Consider the following 17,476-nt stretch of genomic DNA (forward strand, 5'->3'; position numbering starts at 1 on the left):
ATATTTTTTAATGTAAACTTAAGATCAGATTCCATGTGCTCTTTTTCAAATTTACATAAATAATTTATAACAATCTGCTGGAGATGTTTTCCTATGTCCTTAAGTTTTCACGGATTTGCTTTTTATTAGCTCCGTAGTACTGTGTCACAAGGATGTCTAGAATTAATTATCCAGTCCTCTTTTGTGTGGCATTATAGGACAGGGCCAAAATGACCTTATCCTGAAAGTATTTCCAAAATCATAGTTTTTAATGATTTACAAAGGTAACACGGTGCACGTGCCGACTCCTTCTTTTTTTTTAAATTTTTTTTATTTATTTATGATAGTCACAGAGAGAGAGAGAAGCAGAGACATAGGCAGAGGGAGAAGCAGGCTCCATGCACCGGGAGCCTGACGTGGGATTCGATCCCGGGTCTCCAGGATCGCGCCCTGGGCCAAAGGCAGGCGCTAAACCGCTGTGCCACCCAGGGATCCCTGACTCCTTCTTTCAATGGGGTCTAGGACCACACTCCCAAATCAACACATTTTTAAAAAAATTTTTTAATTTATTTATGATACTCACACAGAGACAGAGAGGCAGAGACACAGGCAGAGGGAGAAGCAGGCTCCATGCACCAGGAGCCCGACGTGGGATTCGATCCTGGGTCTCCAGGACTGCGCCCTGGGCCAAAGGCAGGCGCCAAACTGCTGCGCCACCCAGGGATCCCCTCAACACATTTTTTTGGCAACAAACATAAATAAATATTCATACTAAGTGGATAAATGATAAAGTGAACAAAATAGGCTTTTGTCAGTTCAGGTCAGGTTTTGCAACCAAGTAAGTTGGTGCCAAACTCGCCAAAAACAAAACAAAACAAAAACACCACTTTGGTTTTTCAGAGCTTTTTAGATTTCAGAATGGTGGACACCCATCAGGATTTGAAGTCTGGCTTGTTCCATGGCCTGGCGGTGTTTCCCAGCAGCTCCGGCTAGAAGGAAAGAACGGCAGCAGAGGGAAGGCCTCGAGCACGAGCACAAAGCCAGGCTCAGGGGAGCTGAGAACCCCCAAGTGGCGGTGGGATGCCCTCCTCATGGAGGGCTGCAGGTCACAGCTGCAGAACACAGCAGGGCCCTGGAAGTGAGGGAGTGCATGGGGGGGAGGAAGTGCTGGTTAGGGAAGCCAAAGGGGCCTTGGCAGTGGGGCAAAGTGCAGGAGCCCCCAAATTCACACACACACACACACACACACACACACACACACACCCAGAAGTTCCACATGTCAAAAAGCAAACTACCACAGAGGCCCTGCCAGGCCTCCTGAGGCCCTGGGAAAGAGGAAAGAAGGGCAGGAGCCTCAAAGAAGCAGCTGGTGTGGGAGGAGAAGGCAACCTGTTGACTTCAGAGAGGGGCAGAGCAGTAGGCCCCATCTCCTCCCTGTTCCTGTGTCAAGTGTGGTTTGCTGTCAAGTGGTAGCAGGTTCAGCCGCAGTTGAGGGAGGGAGTGGGGAGAGGCCCCCAGAGAGCGAGAGGCCCAGGGGTGGGCGCCCTGCAGCTGGAAGGTGATTTGCTACAGCTGCTCTCAGCTGGGGAACAGAATGAATGGAGGGGACTGGGGCTTTGGGTTGTGCAAGGCATGCTGGGAAGTGTGGGTTTTAATTGGCAGTTGGGCAGTTTAGCCACAGGCTGGGGGCAGGGTGGGGTCTGCAAAGGAGGGGAAACCGGTGAGCCGGAAACAGGGAGGATCTTTTTTTTTCACACCAGCACACCAGGGGATGATTGATATATCAGAACCAATTATTATTAGCCTAACACTGAGCGCCAAGGCCAACCCCAGGCCCTTCTCCACCCTGAAGGACAGGGTGAGATCATATGATAATTGTCTTTCTCTGATTGACTTATCTCACTTAGCTAATACCCTCTAGTTCCATCCACATCGTTGCAAATGGCAAGATTTCAGTTTTGATAGCTGAGTCCAACTATCAACATCTTTTTTTTTTAAGATCTTTATTTATTTATTTGAGAGAGAGAAAGTACAGAGGGAAAGTGAGACGGAGAAGCAAGCTCCCCACTGAGCAGGGAGCCCAATGTGGGGCTCCACCCCAGGACCCTGAGTCCATGACCTGAGCTGAAGGCAGACGCCTAACCGGGTGAGCCACCCAGGCGCCCCAGCCACTGTCAACATCTTAATGCTCAGAACATTATACATTATACTAAGTGACAGAGTGACATAGTATTTGACCATACTATCTTGAAAATGTACAGAATTTCTCTTCGTAACTCTGGAGTATTTTGAGTATATATATTCAGCTTTCCAAAGTAAAAATATTTCCCTACTATAGACCCCCCCCTTTAAAATCTATTTAAATATTTTTAGATGTTATATTTTGAAGATTATGAAGTTATAGATTTCTTATTTATCATTCCAGTGTTAGTATATGTGCTGCCTCAGGGAGTGCTATAGATTTCTTATTTAAAATGCAATTATTGGGATCCCTAGGTGGCGCAGCAGTTTAGCGCCTGCCTTTGGCCCAGGGCGCGATCCTGGAGACCCGGGATCGAATCCCACGTCGGGCTCCTGGTGCATGGAGCCTACTTCTCCGTCTCCCTCTGCCTATGTCTCTGCCTCTCTCTCTCTCTCTCTCTCTGTGTGTGTGTGTGTGACTATCATAAATAAATAAAAATTTAAAAAAAATAAATAAAATGCAATTATCCAGGGATGCGCAGGTGGCTCAGTGGTTTAGCGCCGCCTTTGGCTCAGGATGTGATCCTGGGGTCCCAGGATTGAGTCCCACATCGGGCTCCTGGTGAGGAGCCTGCTTCTCCCTCCACCTGTGTCTCTGCCTCTCTCTGTGTCTCTTATGAATAAACAAATAAAGAAAATGTTAAAAAAAATACAATTATCAAAAATAAAATAAAATAAAATTATCCTTGTGGCACTTGCGTGGTTCAGTCGGTTGAGAGTCCTACTCTTGACTTTGGCTCAGGTCATAGTCTCAGGGTTGTGAAAATGAGCCCTGAGTGGGGCTTTGAGATTCTCTGCCTCGCCCTCTGCTCCTCCCTCTGCTTGTGTTCTCTATCTCTCACTAAAATAAATAAATAAAATCTTTAAAATGCAATTATTCATAATCTTATGTTGGAGATGGTTGCTAAGGAGATCATTAATGCATATTAATTATACCATATTGGCTTATTATCCAGTTATTTTAAGTATAACATGAAGATTAAAAACATAAATATTTATAAAATTATACAACTTAATGTAAAAATTAATTATATATCATTATATATCAGAAAACTCCAGGGAGGGGAGCCCGGGTGGCTCAGCGGGTTAGTGCCGCCTTCAGCCCGGGGTGTGATTCTGGAGACCTGGGATCCAGTACCACATCAGGCTCCCTGCATGGAGCCTGCTTCTCCCTCTGCCTGTGTCTCTGCCTCTCTCTCTCTCTGTGTCTCTCATGCATAAATAAATAAAATCTTTAAAAAAAAAAAGAAATAAATAAAAAGAAAACTCCAGGGACGCCTGGGTGGCTTAGTGGTTGAGCATCTGCCTCCAGCTCAGGATGTGATCCCGGACTCCCAGCATCCAGTCCCACATCGAGCTCTTCGCGGGGAACCTGCTTCTCCCTCTGCCTATGTCTCTCTGCCTCTCTGTGTGTCTCTCATGAATAAATAAAGTCTTTAAAAAATAATAAAATAAAATAAAAATTAAAAAAAAAAGAAAACTCCAGGCAGCTGGTATTCCTTGTTAAAGGGAAAGGGGCACTCATCCCTCTGAGAGCAGAAATGACTCCTTTCTTCCTTTTTTTTTTTTTCAAGACTCTATTTATCCATTGATGAGAGATCTACAGAGAGAGACAGAGATATAGACAGAGGGAGAAGCAGGCTCCCCGCTGGTAGCCCGATGCAGGACTCAATCCCAGGACCCTGGGATCACGACCTGAGTCGAAGGCAGATGCTCACCCACTGAGCCACCCAAGTGCCCATTATTCCCTTCTTCTGTTTGGAGAAAAGAAGACTATGTACCTAAGGCTTAGATCCATAATAGTATTTGCTGGGTTGTTTGAGGAGTGGTCAGCATCCAAACCCCCTTACTATGTAAGAGAGTCTTTCTTTGCCTGGTCTTGGTAGGGAACAGAGCCCCATCCCTTGGAAATTAGGGTATGATTGCATGATCCATGCTCAACCATCTGAACCTGTGCTAAGAACCATGGGTCCGTAGTAAGTGACATGAAGAAGCTGACTGCTCAAGGTGATAGGAGCAGCCTCCGGTGTCTGAGGCAACGACAGCAGTAGTGCCAGGAACAGTGTTCAGCAGCCACAGTGACACAACTTTCCAACCAGGCTGTCCCCATGGCATGACCATGGCTGTGGTTACGGCTGCCCACTTCCCCTTGGTGCTGCTTACTTGCTCATCAGGATCTCTGGCCTTCACATTGACGCCTACCTACTATCCTTCCAAGAAGCCCTTTCCTGCTCAAAGGAGCCAGATTTCGTTTCTTTGGGTGCAATCAAGAATCTTTGTAGTCAAGAACCCCTCCAAATGGGAAGAAAAAAATACATAATAAAATCCTTAAGGTTGGAAAAGTTGATGGGGGAGAGAGGATGGGCAGGGGAAGGAAGGAGGTATTGCTATTTAGAAAGGTAAAAATAAGGTTTTTCCTGGAATTAGCAGAAAACAATGACAGCAGCAACCCTTGTTAGAATAAGAGCACATTGGGGGGCTCCTGGGGCGCTTAATCAGTTGGGTATCTTTCTCTTGATTTCAACTCAGGTCATAATGGCTCAGGTCATGATCTCAGGGTTGTTGAGATTGAGCCCCGTGTCGGGCTCTGTGCTGGGTGTGGAATCTGTTTCAGATTCTCTCTCTCCTGGGGCACCTGGGTGGTGCAGTAGGTTAAGGTCTTGTTTTGTTTTAAAACATTTATTTGAGAGAGAGAGGGCATGTGATGAGTGCAAGTGAGAGCAGGGCTGGAGGGAGAGGGAGAAGCAGACCTCCCCCCAACCCCTCTTCCTCTCCCCACCCACCCCTGCTCTCTCTCTAAAAGAAATACATAAATCTGGAGAGAAAAAAAAAGAACTTCTCTCTTTTCCTCTCCCTCTGCCCCTCCCGCCCTTCTTTATCGCTCTCTCAAGAAAAAAAAAAAAAAAGGACTAAGAGCACATTACATACAGCTAAACAGAGCTGCTGGACTCCCAAGGAAACCAGGGCTGCAATTCAATTGGCACAAGTGAAAAATCGGAGTCCAGCACCCTAGAAGGAAATGAGTTGTGTGAGGGATAGGACTCTTTTCAGAGACAGTTGTGTCTGAGGTTCTGAAATGGTGTTTTTGGTGGGTAAACTTTCGGGTAAGTTAGGCCTGGAAACACATCAAAGAATAAGAGTTAAATGTTAGCCAAAACTTGATAATAGTACAGAAAAACTGACATATTTATTTATTTTTAAAAAGATTTTATTTATTCATTCATGAGAGTCACAGGGAGAGACGCAGAGAGACAGGCAAAGGGAGAGGCAGGCTCCATGCAGGGAGCCCAACGCAGGATTGGATCCCAGGGCCCCGGGGTCACGACCTGAGCCGAAGGCTGACACTCAACTGCTGAGCCCCCCAGGCACCCCTTGACCTAACTTTAGAAGGAAAAAAAAAAAAAAAAGCAGAGCTGTGTAGAGGAGGAACCGCATGAATCAGCATTCTCCTGGGCGGTCATTCTCCACCTGAGAGGCCGGGGGCGGCCCTGTGTCCCCCCCAGCAGCCCCCTGATGGCAGGATGCTCCATCAGCAAGGGAGGCAAAAGCGTTTGAGAAAAGCCTCTCAATAAAAAAATAATTAATAAATAAATAAATAAATAAATAAATAAATAAATAAAATAAAAATAAAAATAAGAAAAGCCTCTCAGCATGACTTGTCCCGGGAGGGGAGGAAAGCGTCCTGAGAGGCCAGGAGTGCAAAGGGCGTCAGATTGGAGGCTGAGTGTGGAAGTCAAGGAGAGATCCAGAAGCAGGCCGCCAGCCTTGCCCCATCTCAGAAACCTGCAGACGCGGCCGAGGCCTTGGGGCGAGCTTCAGCATTGAGGCCGCTGACGCTCATCCAGCTGACCCGGGCTGGGCCATGAGCTCTTTGAACCAGAGACGGAACTTGGGCACCGCAGTCAGGCTCTGGGCCTGGGCCTGGGTCTGGGTCTAGGCCTGGGTCTGGGCCTGGGTCAGCCGCTCATGCTCCGGCACCTGTTGGGGAGCAGCTGCACATCGCAGGCCTCCGGCCTCCCCGCAGCCAGGGCTCCCCTTGCACAGCAGGCGCTCACCCTTGCCCTTAGCCGTTGTTGCCGCTTGCTGGCAATTTTCATCTTCCAGAGAGCAGGGGAAGTAGGAAGGGGAACTGCCACTCTGAGCCTAAATTTGGCCAAAAGGAGGAATTGGTTGGCAGAGTGGAAGTGACAGGAACCTTGCCAGGAAGCAACGGTGGCTTCTTGAAGTTTGTGATGGTGAGAAAAGTGACAGAGCAAGGGAGATGCACTCCTTTGATTTTGATGATGAAAGAAAATCCATGGCTTGAGATTTTAGAAAGATGCTCAAGAATTTAGTAACTTCGGGCAGCCCCGGCGGCCCAGCGGCTTAGCGCCGCGTTCAGCCCAGGGTGTGATCCTGGAGACCCGGGATTGAGTCCCACATCAGGCTCCCTGCATGGAGCCTGCTTCTCCGTTGGCCTGTGCTCTGCCTCTCACTTTCTCTGTGTCTGTCATGAATAAATAAATAAAATCTTAAAAAAAAAAGAATTTAGTAACTTCTTAAGAACAGTCACTTAAGACACACCCATAAGACCCCAAGTCTATGACAAAGGGAAAGGAGCCTAAAGAGAGCACGTTGGTATGATATGTCAGAGCGTGTGAGCAACCCAAGGTGAACAGGGAGGCGCATGACCGTTGGTGAACACGAGACCCTGGAAGAGATGCCGAGTGTCCTTCTGAGAAAGTGAAAGCCTCACACGAAGGAGGCCCCTTACGGGCTCCGTAAAGTCATATTCAAAGCAAAAAAGGGATACGCTGTTTGTGGTCAATGTTGTCATGTTGGTGGGTGACAAAGAGAAAGCAGAACTCCCTTAATTTATGTTTTGCTTCTGTTTTCTCTGTCAAAGGGAATGTTCTTAGAATAGAAACACCCAGAGGAAAAGTTAACCCAAGGTGGGAGAAAAAGTTGCAAGAGTCAACCAGTGTCTCCCTATGAATTCCAGGAACCCGATCGGACAAATTATCTTCCAGCACGTGGAAGGTTTGCGAGTGAGCTACCCTGGAAGCGTCATCTAAGGGACAGACAAAATACTGAGAAAATCCAATTCCACACACCCCAAGCCATTGTGTTCATTTTGATTCCTAGAACCCAAATGTATTATTAGTTAGATGTTCGTGGGCACCTGAAAGGGGGCAGTGGCCACTAGGAGTCAGTGCAGGGGACTAGAGAACATTTTGATCCTTGCCATCTTCTCCCCAAGGATGTTGTGCCATGCAAACACTTCAAATGAATTATATCAACATTGATTAATTTTCATCAGGAAAGTGTTTTCTGGAACAAACACTAAGTCACTTTAATGCTTCGGTCTTCTCTCTATGACACTGAAACATTTCCCTTTTATCTGTTTTTATTTTTTTATTTTTAGTCAACTGAAACATTTTTCACCAGGATCAATTCTTCCTCATTTAATTTTTTTTAAAGATTTTATTTATTTATTCATGAGAGACACACACAGAGAGAGAGAAGCAGAAACACAAGCAGAGGGAGAAGCAGGCTCCAAGCAGGGAGCCCGATGCAGGACTCGGTCCCGGGGTCTCCAGGATCCCGCCCTGGGCCGAAGGCAGGAGCCAAACCCCCGAGCCACCCGGGGATCCCCTTCATTTAAATTTTTAAATTCAGTTTTGTTTCATTGCTTGGCTTCTTGGTGTCAGATCTGTATCAGATTTTACAAAAGTTTATGTCATTTTAGATGACATTGCAATTGTGTCTTCCCTTACCACCACCACCCCACCACCCCCGCCACACCTATTTCCTTATTCCTAGTGACTACCCCAACTTCTGTCCAGGAACCATATCTCCTCCAGGCAATCTGGGAACTTTGAGGGAAGCTAACTTCACTCCTGGCCAAAGGAGTGGGATATTATTATGGCAGGAGGTAGGACATGACTTAATTCAGGCCAATGAGATTTGAAAAAGCGTTTTGTGGAGGCTTCTAGGAAAGCAGTTCCCTACTTTTCCCTGCCTAATGTGGTAGGGAGATGCAAAACCTAGAAACACTGCAGCCATTTTGTTGCCCTGAGGAATCCCGGCTGAGGACTAAGCCATCACACACAGAGGAGACTAGGACATGGAGGCCTGCATGGAAACTCTGACCAAACTAAATCTGAAGGAGTTATTTATGGGCTTTACTGTTGTAAGAGGCATTACCTTCCCTCTCTGTTCCCCCTTCTTGAGCCAGTTTAGTTGAGCTTTCTATTCCTTGCAACTGAACTGCCTTAACAACTATTGTGAGTTGTTTAAACAGCCATTGTGTATGTGAAGTCCACATTTTCTTAAGGTTTATTTTTCTTAGTAATCTCTACACCCAATGAGGGGCTTAAACTCACACCCCCAAGACCAAGAGTTGCATACTCTTCTGACTAAGCCAGCCAGGTGCTCCTATGAAGTCCAAATGTTCTTTTTTTTTTTTTTTTTTTTAAGATTTTGCTTATTTAATCATGAGAGACACAGAGAGAGAGGCAGACACAGGCAGAGGGAGAAGCAGGCCCCATGCAGGAAGCCCGACGCGGGACTCGATCCGGGTCTCCAGGATCATGCCCTGGGCTGAAGGGCGCTAAACTCCTAAACCACCCAGGCATTCCAAGTCCAAATGTTATGACTCAAATTTTGTAGGCCTATATTTTGTTAAAATTTTTATTTTCAATGTATAGTTGAATTTTTAAAAATGTTTCATTGTAAGGAATTATCAGTTTTATCAGTGATAGTCTATATGAATTGGATAAGAGATTAAAGGTAATTTATATTTTTTTTGGTGAATTCATGAGGATATTGCAAGCAAAGAGTCAGAAAGAAAGAGAGAGAGAAACAGGTGGAGGTAAGTGCTGCAGGCATACAGTGAGAATCTAAATGCAGGGTGTCTGGGTGACGCAGGCAGTTAAGTGTCCAACTCTTGGTTTCAGCTCAGGTCTTGGTCTCAGCGTCATGAGACAGAGCTCTACATCGGGCTTTGCACTCAGAGTGGACTGTGGTTGAGACTCTCTCTTTCTCTCTCCCTGCCCTCTCCTGACCTGCACTCTCTCTCTCTAATAAATAAATAAATCTTAAAAGAAAAATAAAGAATCTAAATGCATTCAGCAAAGAAAACAGTCAACAAAACTAAAAGGCCACCTACAGAATGGGAGAAGATATTTGCAAATGACACATCAGATAAAGGGTTAGTATCCAAGATCTAGAAAGAACTTATCAAACTCATCACGCAAGAAACAAATAATCTTGTCAAGAAATGGGCAGGCGACATGAACAGACATTTCTCCAAAGAAGACATACAAATGGCCAACAGATGTGAAAAAATGCTCAATATCACTTGGCATCATGGAAATACAAATCAAAACCACAATGGGGGGCGAGGGGGGCTCAGTGTTTGAGCATCTGCCTTTGGCTCAGGTGGTGATCCTGGAACTCTGGGATCAAGTCCCACATCAGATTCCACAGGGAACTTGCTTATCCCTCTGCCTGTGTCTCTGCCTCTCTTTCTGTGTCTGTCATGAATAAATAAATAAAATCTTCATTAAAAAAAAACACACACACACAATGAGATACCACCGCACACCAGCCAGAATGGCTAAAATTAATAGCAAGGGAGACAAACAACAGATATTGGCAAGGATGCAGAAAAAGAGGAACCCTCTTACACCAGTAGTCAGGATGCAAACTGGTGCAACCACTCTGGAAAACAGTATAGAGTTTCCTCAAACAGTTAAAAATAGAGCTACCTTACGACCCAGCAATTGAACTACTGGGTATTTATCCAAAGGATAGAAATGTAATGATCTGAAGGGGCCCCTGCACCCCAATGTTTATAGCAGCAATGTTCACAATAGCCAAACTGTGGAAGGAGTCCAGATGTCCATCGACAGATGAATGGATATATATATATATTTACCACACTAGGATACTACTAGGATACACACTAGGATACTACTGCTCAGTCATAAAAAAAAAAATGAAATCTTGCCTTTTGCAATGATGTGGGTGGAACTAGAGGGTATTATGCTAAGCAAAGTAAGTCAATCAGAGTAAGACAATTATCATATGATCTCACCTATACGTGGAATTTAAGAAACAAAACAGAGGAGCATGGGGAAGGGAGGGAAAAGTAAAACAAGATGAAATCAGAGAGGGAGACAAACCATAAGAGACTCTTAACTCTAAGAAACAAACTGAGGGTCACTGGAGGGGAGATGGTGGGAGGATGGGGTAACTGGGTGATGGGCATTGAGGAGGGCACGTGATGTAATGAGCACTGGGTGTTATATGCAACTGATGAATCACTAAATTCTACACCTGAAACTAATAATACACTATATGTTAATAAAATTGAATTAAAAAATTTTTTTAAGTCTCAACGCATGTAGGGAGAGTGAGGTTGGAGAACTCTTTATTCATAAGGGATTTGGACATGTTATTGGTGCTGGGGATAGACTAAGTATTCAGAACTTCAGAACCCCCAGCCCTAAGAACATGATTCTATGAAGGTCAAATTGCACAATGACATATTGGGGGAGGGATTAACTACCGGGTTGATAGTACCACCCGCAGCACCAGTCCAGGGCTTCAGCTAAATAATGTCTTTGTCTGAGCTGGAAGGAATGCCCCTCCAGCCAAACACAGCGCCCCCTCCCCAGGAAAACAGAGGGTAGATTTTAGCCTTCACCCCCCTGCTCTTCTCAGTGCTCTTTGCAAGAAACCAGCACTATATGGTATGACTCTCGGCTTGGCAGAGGCTTTGGCCCCTGGGCCAAGTGACTGGGAGCACCCAGCTGAGGGACCCAAAGCCTCAGGGACATCAGTCTGGGGGTTGAAGGGATAATATGATGAAGAAAGAAGCAATGACTGGCCAAGTAGCCTGGCTCAGGGCTGTGTAGCCTCCCAAGAACAGTGCAAAGATGAAGAGGCCCAAGCATTGGTCTGATTTTAAGTATAGATTAAGTATTAGATCATTGGAATTAGTTTTGCTAGGTATTATATTTTGATTTCAGCTCTGCCAGAAAATATTCTTATGTTTTATTCTTTGAGGATATTATTTATTTATTCATGAAAGACATGGGGAGGGGGTGAGGGAGAGGGAGAAGCAGACTCCCTGCTGAGCAGGGAGCCCGTGCAGGACTGGATCCCAGGACCTTGGGATCATGCCCTGACCCTAAGGCAGACACTTTGCCCTTCAGCCACCCGGGCATCCTATTCTTATGTTTTAAAGGCATATAGTGAAGTATGTAGGAGCAAAATGCCATGATGCTTTTATTTTTTTTAAGATTTTATTTATTTATTCATGAGAGACACAGAGAGAGAGGGGGGTGGGCAGAAACACAGGCAGAGGGAGAAGCAGGCTCCATGCAGGGAGCCCGATATAGGACTTGATCCCAGGACTCCAGGACCACGCCCCAGGCCAAAGGCAGGCACCAAACCACTGAGCCACCCAGGGAGCCTGCCATGATGCCTTTAAATATATTTTTAAGTGTTAGAAAAAATGAATAAAGTGAGCTGAATATGGAAAATATTCTTCCCAGAAGTGCTGGGCACACAGGAGAAGGAAAAGGCAGCGTGTCAAGGTCGTAGCAAACATCAGGGTAAACCCCAGATCTCCTTGGCAAGGAAAGAGCTCACTAGGGGCATTGTTCTCAGCATTTCCTTCCCATTTAGGTTCCTGTCCCGACTCCTTTGGGTGTGCGAGTTTCTGAGAAACTCATGCTCTTAAAAGGATCTTCCCGGGGCTGGGGGTGGTGAGCCTGGAGACTGAGGCATCCTCAAGGGCTGTCCCATGGAGAGAGGGCAGGAAGGAGAGCAAGAAGCAGATTTCAGCTGGATAAAAGGCAAAATGAAGCGGGTTTTTGGGGAAGCAGCAGAACTCCCATCTCTGGACGTATCAAGCACAGGCTGGAAGGCCTGAGAGTGTGGGCCTTGACTTCTACTGTCCCTCGCCAGGGCCCAGGGACGGGGTGTGAGGGCTGAGGTGGTGGGAACAAGGCCGAGCCCATAGGGAAGGAGTGGCAGGGCCAGGCCCGCCCAGCTGGGGCTCGAGCTCATTCTCTGGTTTCCCTCCTGGACCCTGCCTCTCCTAGAGCTGCTTCCTGTCTCTCACAATCTGAAGAGGCCAATTTCTTTCAGCAGCGGATTTCATTTGATAAGGAAAGGGAGGGGAGTCCACGCTAAGGCATCATGGGGGCTATCCTTTGGCAGACACGGAAGATCAGCCTTTCCAGTTTCTACTTCCATCCCACTAGGTCCCCAAAGGAGGGAGAGTTAGGAGAGAAGTTGCAAGCCAAATTACTGCAAGGTTTGCTTTGAGCTTTGCAAAAACTGTATTTCAAGAATGGGGACCAGCATGGGACTTGGGTGGCTCGGTCAGTTAAGTGTCTGCCTTTCGCTCAGATCATGACTCCAGGACCTTGGGACCGAGCCCCACCTCGGGCTCCCTGCTCAGCAGGGAGGCTGCTTCTCCCTCTTTCTCTGCACTGCACCCTCCCCCACCTGTGTGCACCTGCATGCTCTGTCTCACGCATGTGCTCTCTCTCTAAAAAGACAAAATCTTAGGGACACCTGGGTGGCTCAGCAGTTGAGCGTCTGCCTTCAGCTCAGGGCGTGATCCTGGGGTTCAGCATTGAGTTCTGCATGGGGCTCCCTGCAGGGAGCCTGCTTCTCCTTCTGCCTTGTCTTTGCCTCTCTCTGTCTCTCATGAATAAATAAATCTTTTAAAAAGTAAAATAAAATAAAATCGTAAAAAAAGAAAGAAGAATAGGGACCAGCTTATTTTCCAGCTCTGGTGAGGACAGAACAATACATACCAGGTCAACAAACTGGGCCCCAGGGCCATTTTGTGCTGGGCTTAGATGGGATATGAAGATGAATAGAGGCTTTCCTTCCCTCAGAGCATTCAAAACCTTCCACTGCAGCCAAAGGGCAAATAAAATATACAGACTCACTATAAAACATACTTAGTTCTGAGTTACCAGGAGAGGATACGGAATTTCCCCAGAAACACCTAACAAACCGACTATCTATCTGCTATATTCTTTCTTAGCCATCTGGGTAGTTGAGGTGCAGGCTAAGGTAAGGAGCAGGGAAATGGCCTAAGACTAATGACTCTGTGGTGGTCTTGTCCAGACCAGAATTCTAGAGGTAGGTCTCCCTATTAGCCTTTCTTGGCCACAGGGAGCAAAAAAAAGAAACCCCTCCTCTCAGAAAAGACTGGAAACCAAGTCCGTAGAAATAGTCCCACTCTGCTCTGTGACCCGCCTTGCCTCTCCATAGCCCTGGAACCTTCAAGAATCCAATTTGTCCCAATATCTAATTCTGTGCCTGTGAAACAGGAGCCAAAGAACTCTTGAGAAAGAGTCATGATAAATGATGTTTTGAAAGATTCCTACTGTTTATAAAACCATAGCATATCATTATCTTATGTCACTATCTCAATTCTGTGAGGTAGTTGCGGAGGGCATTATTAGCTGCCATGTACAGATGAGAAAACCAAGGTTCGAAGGTAAGTGATTTGCCCAAAACCACAGTGGGAAAATCAACATATGATTTGTGGCCAAGTCCCACCAGGCCCGAGGTGATAAACTCCCATGTGCTTTCCCCCCACAGGCCTCTACTGTGATATGCCAGGGTAAAGATACTGTAGAAGGGCATTACAACAGTGCTTTGGGGGGAAAGCAGTGAGAAGGCACTAGGGTCATATTCCTTTGGAATCTCTGCAAAACTATCCCTCACCAAATCCACATTTGGTTCCCCGGGATCCCTGGGGATATTGGAATAGACCAAACTACAGGCCAAAGGACAGTCGGGTACCCACATTCTCATCCTGTTTCAGCAGAGGATCCAGCAAGTGAGTGAAGATGTGTAAGAGATTGTCGAAGGTCTTTGATTAGAGGTGATTAAAATCTTGAAGAGAAATGTGATACTTCTGGGGGGAGGGGAAAAGCTAGAGAAACAGCCAGCTTTGCCCTTCCTCTCACTGCATCTCAACTCCCCGAGGGACTGGGTGTCAATAAGGTGATTATGTCGCTTGGTTAATAATCATGGCAGGGGAAATGAAAGAACCAGGGAAAGAAAGCTTGAGGAACTAGAACTTTCATGGGCAAAAGCAGAAGGTAAATAATTGGGAAAAGCAAAGAACAAAAAGGTTTTCACAACTATTGAGCATCCTCCTCCCTCTAGAAGAAACTGTCAGCTTTACAGAAAACATGGTGTTTGTGGCTTTACCCACCACAAGGGTGTGTGTTTGGCTCTGAGGTGGGAGTGAGGAACTAGTTAACTTTTTCCACTCTATGGGTTTCCTCCTACAAGCTCCTCCCCACAGGGCCCCTTACAACACCTCACCCTCCCCAGAGCACCTGAAGTGTACCACTGCTGCCCCCTGCTGGGAGAACCCTGCTGGACTCGGGGAAGGGAGGTGCCTTGGGAGGGTGGCCCCTTTCCACATTAGGGGCATTTAAAATACTTCAAGGAGTAGGAAATAAAACACAGTGATTTATTTTATTTACCTTATTTTGTTTTATTTTAAAGATTTTATTTGTTTATTCATGAGAGACACAGAGAGAGGCAGAGACACAGGCAGAGGGAGAAGCAGGCTCCTGGGAGCTTGATGTGGGACTGGATCCCAGGACCTTGGGATCATACCCTGAGCCAAAGGTAGATGCTCAACCATTGAGCCACTCAGGCATCCCCAGATTTTGTTTTCTAAATACCATTCCCTACTAAAATAAAGCAGGGCTCCTTGTTAAAACAATTAACTCCAGTTTGGGGCAGGAAATGTGCAAGATGAACCTAGGACATCTTGTTATGCCAAAAATTTATCCCATGTGTATTTAAAACCACACATGTACAAGGTTATTTATTACAGCATACCTATAATAAGGAAAGACAAGGAATAAGCTAAATGCCCATCAATAGGAACTGGGTAAATAAGTGATGGGTCATCCATCCGATGGATACCATGCATTAGTGTGAAAGAACTTTGTGTGGGGATTTAGTGTGATGACTCTGGAATCACACTGCCTGGACCAGAGCAAATCTCTACTACTTTCTAGGTTTGTGACCTTGAGCAAGCTACTTAAACTCTTCATTGCCTCAGTTTCCCCATTTAGAAGAGAAATAATAACAGTACATAGCCCATAAGATTGTTCTAACATTGCTGAAAATGAGGCCATCATAGATAAACCAGTAGAATTACTATATACTGTTAATAACCAATGAGAAAATGTAATGGCAAAAGAATTCTATTCTTAATTTAAAGAAAGCAGACCCTTTAGATAACCTGCAAGAAAGAACACTTCTTTCCTACTCGTAAGATTTTCATCCATTTGAAAGGAACTCTACTGGTGGGACACTCTCTGTTCCTTTACTCATTCTGCTCCTTGGAGGACAGGGTGACACACATTTAGAAAGAATCATCTGGGCATGTCAGGTTCAGTTCTGCTTTTCTTCTTCTTGGGGAGCAAACTGCCCTATATATAGTTAACCCAATTTAGACTGTTTGCATACATCTTTAGAATGCCTACTAATATTTGTTGGCTTGATCTACCAAGCACTTGACTATATAACCTAAAGCCATATCCTCCAACCCGGTCTCTATCGGCAGTAAAGATAATATTCTGGCCTCCCAGGTACTACTCCTTTTTTTTTTTTTCCTCAATTTGCTCCAAATCTAAGCAGGGAACCCTATTCAATTATTGTATCCTCAAAGATAATATTTTTTTTTCCTCAAAGATAATATTGAAAGATATAAAAGATGGTGAGATGTACCATGATCATGGATAAGAATACACTTTACTATAAAGATAACAGTTCTTCCCAAAGCTATCTTTTTTTTTTTTTTTTAAGATTGTACTTATTTATTCATGAAAGACAGAGGGAGAGAGAGAGGCAGAGACACAAGCAGAGGGAGAAGCAGGCTCCATGCAGGGAGCCCAACGTGGGACTCGATCCCGAGTTTCCAGGATCAGGCCCTGGGCCGAAGGCAGCGCTAAACCGCTGAGCCACCCAGGCTGCCCATCACCAGAGATTTCAAAAAGGAAGAAAGAAGAAGAAACTCATTATTTGGAAGCTTTGGTGAAGAAAAAAATCCAAATTGTTATAGATTCTACAAATAGTTAAAAGAAACAAGGTTTTAGTGAGTTGATCATTTCACGAATGGCTAAACTGCTATTTATGAGTTAGTGTTCAACAATCTGATTTTTAACAAATTGAAAGACATTTGGGCAGCCCGGGTGGCTCAGCGGTTTAGCGCCACCTTCAGCCCAGGGCGTGATCCTGGAGACCAAGGATCGAGTCCCAAGTCGGGCTCCCTGCATGGAGACTGCTTCTCCCTCTGCCTGAGTCCCTGCCTCTCTCTCTCTCTCTCTCTCTCTCTCTCTCTCTCTCTCTCTCTCATGAATAAGTAAATAAAATCTTTTAAAAAAAATTGAAAGATATTTAAACACTATTTATCCTTTGATAACTCTCCTTTGCTCAGATGACACCTCCTCCATGAGGTAGCTGGGATTGAGCCCCTCCCTTCCCTCCAAGAAGCCCTCTTCCTCCTTTGAGGTCCCACAGCCTGCTCCCCACACTCCCCGCGGTAGCATTTTCTACTGCCTGTTACAGGTGTTCGGGCAGGTGTCGCTTCCTCGCAGGGCCCTGGGATCCCTGGTCTCTGCCCGCCTGGGAATGTAGTGCCCGGGCAGCTCCCTAGAAACTGCCTGGACAGAGACTGAGAGCTCTGCCCAAGGAAAGAGTCATTAAGTACAGACGCAAACTGAGGGGTGCTTGTAACAGGCCATGCCTCGGGTTTAGGCCCTGGCCTCTGCTGTCTCAACACCTGTACCCCTGGGCCGCCTCCTGTGAGTCCCTCCCCTGTCACAGCGGGGCCCCCACCTGCCAGGGCAGGAGCGCCTGCGTGGGGCCCCGGAGCCCAGCGGCTGCAGCCAAGGGGCAGGCAGGCAGGGCACCCAGAGTCACGGGATTTAGGGAATCAAACTACAGGACACCCAGCGAGATTTGAATTTCAGAAAAGCACCGAATAATCCTTTTGTGTCCTTGTATCTCATGCGACCTTGGGAGGCAGACTTAACCTAAAAGAATATTCCTGCATCTGAAATTCCAATCTCGCGGGGCACCCGGTGGCAGTTGGAAGGCAGCGGAGGCCGGGGATCATGTGGTCACCGCTGATGATGGTGAGCAGGCCGGCCCCCAGGGAGCCGCTAGTCACCCGGAATGTGCCCTTAGGACAGGACCGTGTGTC

The sequence above is a fragment of the Nyctereutes procyonoides genome, unplaced genomic scaffold (genome assembly GCF_905146905.1).
Source record: "Nyctereutes procyonoides isolate TBG_1078 unplaced genomic scaffold, NYPRO_anot_genome, whole genome shotgun sequence".
Lineage (NCBI taxonomy): Eukaryota > Metazoa > Chordata > Mammalia > Carnivora > Canidae > Nyctereutes > Nyctereutes procyonoides.